This window comes from Lucilia cuprina, chromosome 4, assembly GCF_022045245.1.
Source record: "Lucilia cuprina isolate Lc7/37 chromosome 4, ASM2204524v1, whole genome shotgun sequence".
NCBI lineage: Eukaryota > Metazoa > Arthropoda > Insecta > Diptera > Calliphoridae > Lucilia > Lucilia cuprina.
This window is the reverse complement of record NC_060952.1, coordinates 94,037,693-94,045,285: the sequence shown is the minus strand read 5'-3', so window position 1 is coordinate 94,045,285 and position 7,593 is coordinate 94,037,693.

Below are 7,593 nucleotides of genomic sequence, written 5' to 3'. Positions count from 1 at the left end.
TGACAAAAAACATGTATTTTTAAAACAGAAAATTTTCAATTCTAGTTTAGTTCCGGTTCAGTTCTAGTTCAGTTCTAGTTCAGTTCTAGTTCAGTTCTAGTTCAGTTCTAGTTCAGTTCTAGTTCAGTTCTAGTTCAGTTCTAGTTCAGTTCTAGTTCAGTTCTAGTTCAGTTCTAGTTCAGTTCTAGTTCAGTTCTAGTTCAGTTCTAGTTCAGTTCTAGTTCAGTTCTAGTTCAGTTCTAGTTCAGTTCTAGTTCAGTTCTAGTTAAGTTCTAGTTCAGTTCTGGTTCAGTTCTGGTTTAGTTCTAGTGCAGTTCTAATTCTGGTTAATTTCAGTTCTTGAATATAAAAATCTTCTAAACAAATTTATGTTGACATATATGAGAATTTGGGTACAAATGTCAAATTATAAAAGATAACAAAGCGTCGAAATCTTGAGTAAGTTATGTATCATCCTATATCAGAAGATATGTATATCTATATTAAATAACAAACCAATATCTGTTACAAATAAAATAATAAATTTAAATGTGTGTCTCTGAATTGTGGCAAAGGAGTAAAACACATCTACCGCTACTACTTAGAAAGCTAAAGACAGAAGATTTAGAAAAATTCAATTACTCAACCGTTCAAGCGTTAGGTTTTTAGGGTTACAACTAATAAATCATAAATGTTAAATAGAAAATAGAAGGAAATCAATGAAAATATTATGACTTTCTCCTTATATGTCTATATGTGCAAAACCACACAAACACGTATTTTAAATTAAACAACTATAAATTGATTTTGTTAAAATTTAGTGCAAAATCTAACAAACGGAAGGAAGTAGAGTTAAAAATAAAGACAGAGCAGATGGAAGGAAGGATGTGTATTTAAATAGATTCTGGTGTAAAATTGTTCTCAATAATCTTCGCCCACTTACCCGTTTGGCCAGTTAGACGCAGTTAGATAAAAAATATAATACTTAAAATAAATTATATTAAAAAGAATATGATCTAAATTTTTTTTTGCAGCAAATATACTAGTAGCATTTTTTCTTTATATTAGTTCATACAATATTTAGAAAATGAAGTCAATTTGGGACAATTGTTAGATGGAAATGTTTTCACTTGCATACACATTGTCTTCTTAAGGGAGCAAAAGTATTGTTGTTTTTTTCTTGCTTAAGTGTTTGCAGGAATTGTGTAAGTATTTTTTTTTTAGTGCCGTTAAGAAAGTTTTGTTGTTGTATAAGGCGGTACCATTTTTGCAATGAATAATTAAGTTGATATCAAGCCTTGAGAGTTTTAAAATTATATGTCTCGGGAGGTTTAATGATTAGTGTTCTAGTCCTTTAGACCAGAAATCGTGGGTTCGATTGTCACCAGAAAATCTAGTGAAGGAATGCACAAAAGGCCCGATGGAGCCCTTAAAACATTTTATAACAACTGAAGCGTTTTTAGATTTTTTACAAATTTTAAAAAAAGAAATTTGAATGAAATTGGGAAAAAAATCACAAATAGCATCCTCCACATTTCGTTTTAACTCACAATTCCATCCAGCTTTCTAACAATTGTTTAAAATTTTATAGCCAGTGAAAAACAACTAAAGTAAGGAGTGAGATCGAAAAATTCTTAACATACATATATGTTTATAAAAAAGAAACCACTAAACTTACAGCTTTATTTTTTTTATTTGATTCAAATTATTATTACAATTTACAAAAAAAATATTTTTATAGTTTTAATCACTAGTGATGAAATTTTGAACCCTTTTCGGAAACCCTTCCATTAACGTTTTTATAGTGCTTTCTGTCACTTTGCTCGAACATGTAGGCCATCTCTGTTTAAAATCTACCACACTTTTGGACACCTTTTTTGTACTCTTCAATTCTCTTTTAACAAGAGCCCAATATCTCTCCACTGGCCTTAGCTCCGGGCAGTTTGGAGGATTTGCCTCACTTGGTACAAATACCACATTATTGTTCTTGTATCATTCAAGGGCTTGTTCACCATAGTGACAGGATGCCAAGTCAGGCCAAAAATAAGTGGACAAATTATGAAGTCTTATAAATGGAAGCAGCCTTTTTTGTAAACATTCCTTGATGTAAATTTCGGTATTTATAGAGCCCGTTGTAACAAATGATTGGCTTCTTTTGCCGCAACTGCATATTGCTTGCCATACCAAGAACTTTCTGGGAAATTTTGTCTGCTTTTGGGTCCTAAACTTTTCTTCAACATTCCTTCGAGCATCAGCAACATAAAACTTTTGACCTGGAAGTTGCGAAAAATCTGCCAGAACATACGTTTCGTCATCCATTATGCAGCAAGAATATTTTTTTTATAAAACTTGACTTCAATTTCCGTGCTCTGTTTTTGGCCTCTAAATTTTTAGCAGCGTTCCTGTCAGGAACTTTTTGAGCCTTGTATGTTTTTAAACCTGCATTAGCTTTAACTTTTCGTACCAAATAGTCCGAGCACTGAGCTTACCGAGCTGCTTTCCTACCGGATGTGTTGGGAGCTCTTTTGAAAATGCGTTCTATTTTTTTGGCTTTAGAAACATCATGTGGACCATTCCTTCTACCTGAACCAGGTTTTCTATCAACTGACAAGTGCTCCCGGTACTGTTTAATAACATTGGAAACAGTTTAACGGCAGACCTTTGTATGCTTGGCCAACTTTTTGTAAGACCAAGTTAGGTTTAGTTGAAAATATTTAATAATTTTAGTACGCACTTTTTTCTGGTCACTCATTTTAATCAGATTAACAAAAAATTAATATAATTGACATTACACATAATAACTGACATGTTTTTCAAAGGTAACTTGATCAAAAAAAAATCAAATAATACTTTGGTTGAAAAATGTAATGAAAAACGTGTGTTAAGAATTTTTCGATCTCACTCCTTATATGAAAAGAAAAAAAAAAAAACAAATAACTTGTGTAAATCCGGTAGTAATAGACAAATGGAAAAAATCTACTTTGTTTTCCTCAGCATCAGTCCAGAAGAACATAGAAAGTCATTTTAAAAATTGCATTATTTTCTAAAGGCGACTAAAGAAAAAACTCACAACCATCATTGCAATTTGAACTTAAGCCAATTGTTGAAAGTATTAATGTAAATTATAGTATTTGGAAGAAATTTTTTTGAAAAAAAGCTACATTGTTTTGGTATATTATTTGAAAAAGAATTTCATTCACCTGTAGCAGAAAATAAGAAAGGTGAATAAACTTCTAACTGGGTTAAAAAAAATATTTCTAAGAAAAAAATATTTTTGAAAAGTTTCTTTTAAGAAATTCATTTTTTTTTTTTTTTTGTCAAAAATTAACTAAGAAATTTTTACTTTTTCTTATAGAGTTTAAATAGAAACATTACTTTTTAATTTAACATCTCCCCCGACTCAAATTTCTTAAGAATAAAATTTTGCATTTTATATTCTTATATAAATTTGACCTTAATTCTATTCTATGTCATGTACATGCATTCCTTTTTTTCCTCGTTTCAAATTAACCATTTTTGTAGTTTTTCATTTTTTTTATCCTAAACTAAATTGCATTTTTTCAGTTTTTGTTGCAGCCAGACACGTAGAATTAACATCCTTAAAAAACACTTCTTTAGAAGTAAAGCAAAAAAAATAAGTAATATGACCAGAAAGACGTAAAAGAACAAAATTACATTTTTAAAATATTTAAAAATGCATAAGAAACATTAAGTATGAAAAAAGAAATGAAATACGAAAAAATATTTTCATTACAAAATAAATGTTTTAACAAATTTAGAAGAAAAAGGAACAAAATTATTAAGGGACACTTTTTATGACTTTAAAAATAGAAGGCGTCTGATAAACACTATTAGTAGATTCTGGTTCAAATCTAGTTCAGTTCTAGTTCAGTTCTAGTTCCGTTCAAGTTTAGTTCTAGTTCAGTTCTAGTTCAGTTCTAGTTCAGTTCTAGTTCAGTTCTAGTTCAGTTCTAGTTCAGTTCTAGTTCAGTTCTAGTTCAGTTCTAGTTCAGTTCTAGTTCAGTTCCAGTTCAGTTCTAGTTCAGTTCTAGTTCAGTTCAGTTCTAGTTCAGTTCAGTTCTAGTTCAGTTCTAGTTCAGTTCTAGTTCAGTTCTAGTTCAGTTCTAGTTCAGTTCTCACTCAATTTTAGGTCAATTCTTATTGAGTTCTTCAGTTTAATTCAGTTAACATGAACAGAAATTACTTAAAAATTCTCCTTAAATTGAAATCTTTAAAGAAGTATTTTTTTCTAAATACATTTTTTGTACCATTTCTTTTGCAATTAAGTCTTAAATCCTAAGTACTTGAGTAAATTATGCCATAAAATTCTCAACGTCAATATAAAAAAGAATTGGAGCACATCAACGGATTAAGTATAGAACTCGTTATCGTCACAGAATATTTATTGTAAGAAATTGCATGTGTTTATAAGATTCCCCTTTAGACATACAAACAACACTTAAATCTCAATAACCTTGAAAATTAAATAGCAGCAAAAATACACATTCGTATGTGTATAAAATTTTACACCTTTTTTGCTAGTAATTTTTTTCCTTCTTTTTGCAACTGGTAATCAAATTTTGGCTTTAAGCCAACTGTGTAAGAAAATAAAACATGATTTAAAGTAAAAAAATAAGAGATATGTATGTAGAAAAAAAATGAGAAATAAAATCCTTTATAAAGAAACGAAATGAAATTATCTTATGTTTTGTTAATCTTTTCATAAACGAATGATATGAGTAGAAGATAAAAAGTAAGACGATGAAAAAAATGCAAAGAAAGCAACAGACAGATTATAAGAAAACCTCTATTACATTTTTATTTTTGGTTAAATTAAGGAGTTTTGTCGATGTTTATTATGTGGAAAGGTAACTCATTAATTATTTAATCACTAACAGTCTTGTTTTTTGCTTTGTTACAAAAATGTTTCATGTTGCTATATTTGTTAATATAAACAAGTCTGTTTTTAATTATCATATGTATAATTTATCTTAAGTTTCATTTTCAAAAATATTTTATTTTTCCAAATTAACAAATATAGTTTTGAGTTAGACGCTGTTTTGTAAAATAAGTATTAATATTAATCATATGTCAAGTGCTGCAGTATACATACACACATATATGAAATATGTAAAATAATATAATACTAACACAGTAGATATGATTTGTTAATTTTAAAAAGTTCTTCCTTTAGAAAGTCTCTAATAAGCCTCCGAGATTAAAAAAAAACTCGATCTGAACTAAAACTGAAACTCAACTTATCTAGAACTGAACTAGTACTGAACTAGAACTGAACAAGAACTGAACTAGAATGGAACTAGAGCTGGACTAGAACTGAACTAGAACTGAACTAGAACTGAACTAGAACTGAACTAGAACTGAACTAGAACTGAACTAGAACTGAACTAGAACTGAACTAGAACTGAACTAGAACTGAACTAGAACTGAACTAGAACTGAACTAGAACTGAACTAGAACTGAACTAGAACTGAACTAGAACTGAACTAGAACTGAATTAGAACTGAACTAGAACTGAACTAGAAATGAACTAGAACTGAACTAGGTTTTTGTAAAATTGTTTCCAGAGGCGTATGATTAATATTAATAGTGAGTTGTTTCAAATAAAGACTAATAACTCAGAGACCACAAAAGATATTTTGAAACGCAAATATGTTTTGTAGAGGCTACAAAACAAAAAACAAAGTATTATAAGCAGAGAATGTAAAACGAGGACCAACTTTAACATTCTAAAAAAATATTTGAAAAATACAATATTGTTTGACATGGCGTAAAAATTCTGCTAAAATATGTTTGAATATATATGCAGTTATCCACAATTATTTATTTCGATAAGTTTCTACTGAATTAGGATTTTTAACACAAATAATGTTGAATAATTAAAAATGCTTAAAACTTGTTTACAATTTAAAACAAATAAATCCAGCATATTTAACGAACATGAAAACTGAATAACAAAAAAATGAAAAAATATAAAATCAGCAAATAAATAAAAATATATAAAAAAGTTTGGCCTATATATGTCTGTATGTATATTCTTTTGCATTTAGTTATTTAATGCATTTTTATGGGAATAATGGCCCAATTTCATTAATTCACAACAACGAGAGTACAATGATGCTGATGATGATGTTGATGTTGTGATACCTTTTGTTTTAAACACAATTATTTATTTACAGTTTTCTACAGCAGACTGGGAGAGGGAAAAAGTTTGAAAGAGAGTTTTTAAAATTGTTTCAATTCTACAACTTATTACATTACAACAAGATACTATTTTGAGTAGCAGAAACAATGTGGTTTGCGAAATTTTTAACTGAGAGCTACAAAGCCAATTGCAGTCTTGTAAAATCCCAACAAAACTGAACTTGTACCACTGACCTACATTTCTTTTTCTTTTTTCATTTGAAAATACTTGCCACATACTGAGAGACCAACATTTTGTAAAAAAGAACGGTAGATAATGAGAACAAAACTATTGGTATCCTTAGGAATGATACATGAAAAATGCAACAGTAAGTTGAATTTATTGAGGCAGGACTTAAAATAAGAGATTTAAGGGCTGTTATGTGGGAGAATTTTACTTTAAGAGCAAATTTAACAAGGACATGCGCTGCAGAGCTGCAGTGTAAAAGAATGTCTGAAAGCTACTTCAAACAGCCAACATGTTTGAAACATGTGTTGTATTAATTGGCCTAAATTTGCATTTGTAAATTTGTATACTATTGAGTGAATTTCACTCCTTAAGAAACTTTGAAATATTTGTTTTTCATAATATCTTTTACTCAAAGTCAGACTTAAACTTGTTTTGTAGTTGACACAGTTTACCGATTTTATTTCAAAACTGTAAAAACATTAACAAAATTTACATTAAAAACTCACATATAATAACAGCTTTTGTGTCTAGTGCCAAGTTGGCCAGCTTAGTTTTTGCACAAGATTTTGGCAACATGTTGCACAAGCCTCAAAAATAACTGTTGTCTAAAGAAGCATATAGAAAGTTTAACTTACAAAGAAATCATCTTTTTCCAAACTAAATTCCTAGAATATTTTTCCTTAAAAAATCCATTTTTACTCAAAATTAAAATTTTCACTAAAATAAAATGTTTCACTTAAAAACGAAGTTTTTTTAAATATAAAAAAATTTCCACCAATAATCAGAATATTTACTTAATATTAAGTATTTTCCTGAAATTAAAATTTTCACATAATATATTAATTAAAATCTTATTTTACTAAAAATCAGAATTTTCAATGCAAACAATAATAGTCGGATATGATGGTCACACCAGTGCGTATGATTAAAATGGGGATTATTTTCTTAATAACCTTAACTCAAAATAGTTTATTAATTTGTAGACAAAAAACAAAGATATTTTCTGAAAGAAGGGGGAAACGAAATTTGGGGGCTATGTAAATAATGGATCGATTTTAATCATTTTCAAATTTGCCTCCTGTAGCGTGCGTACAAAGAGACACAGACTGACGGAGATCTATCTACCTATCTATCTATCTATCTATCTATCTATCTATCTATCTATCTATCTATCTATCTATCTATCTATCTATATATCTATCTATCTATCTATCTATCTATCT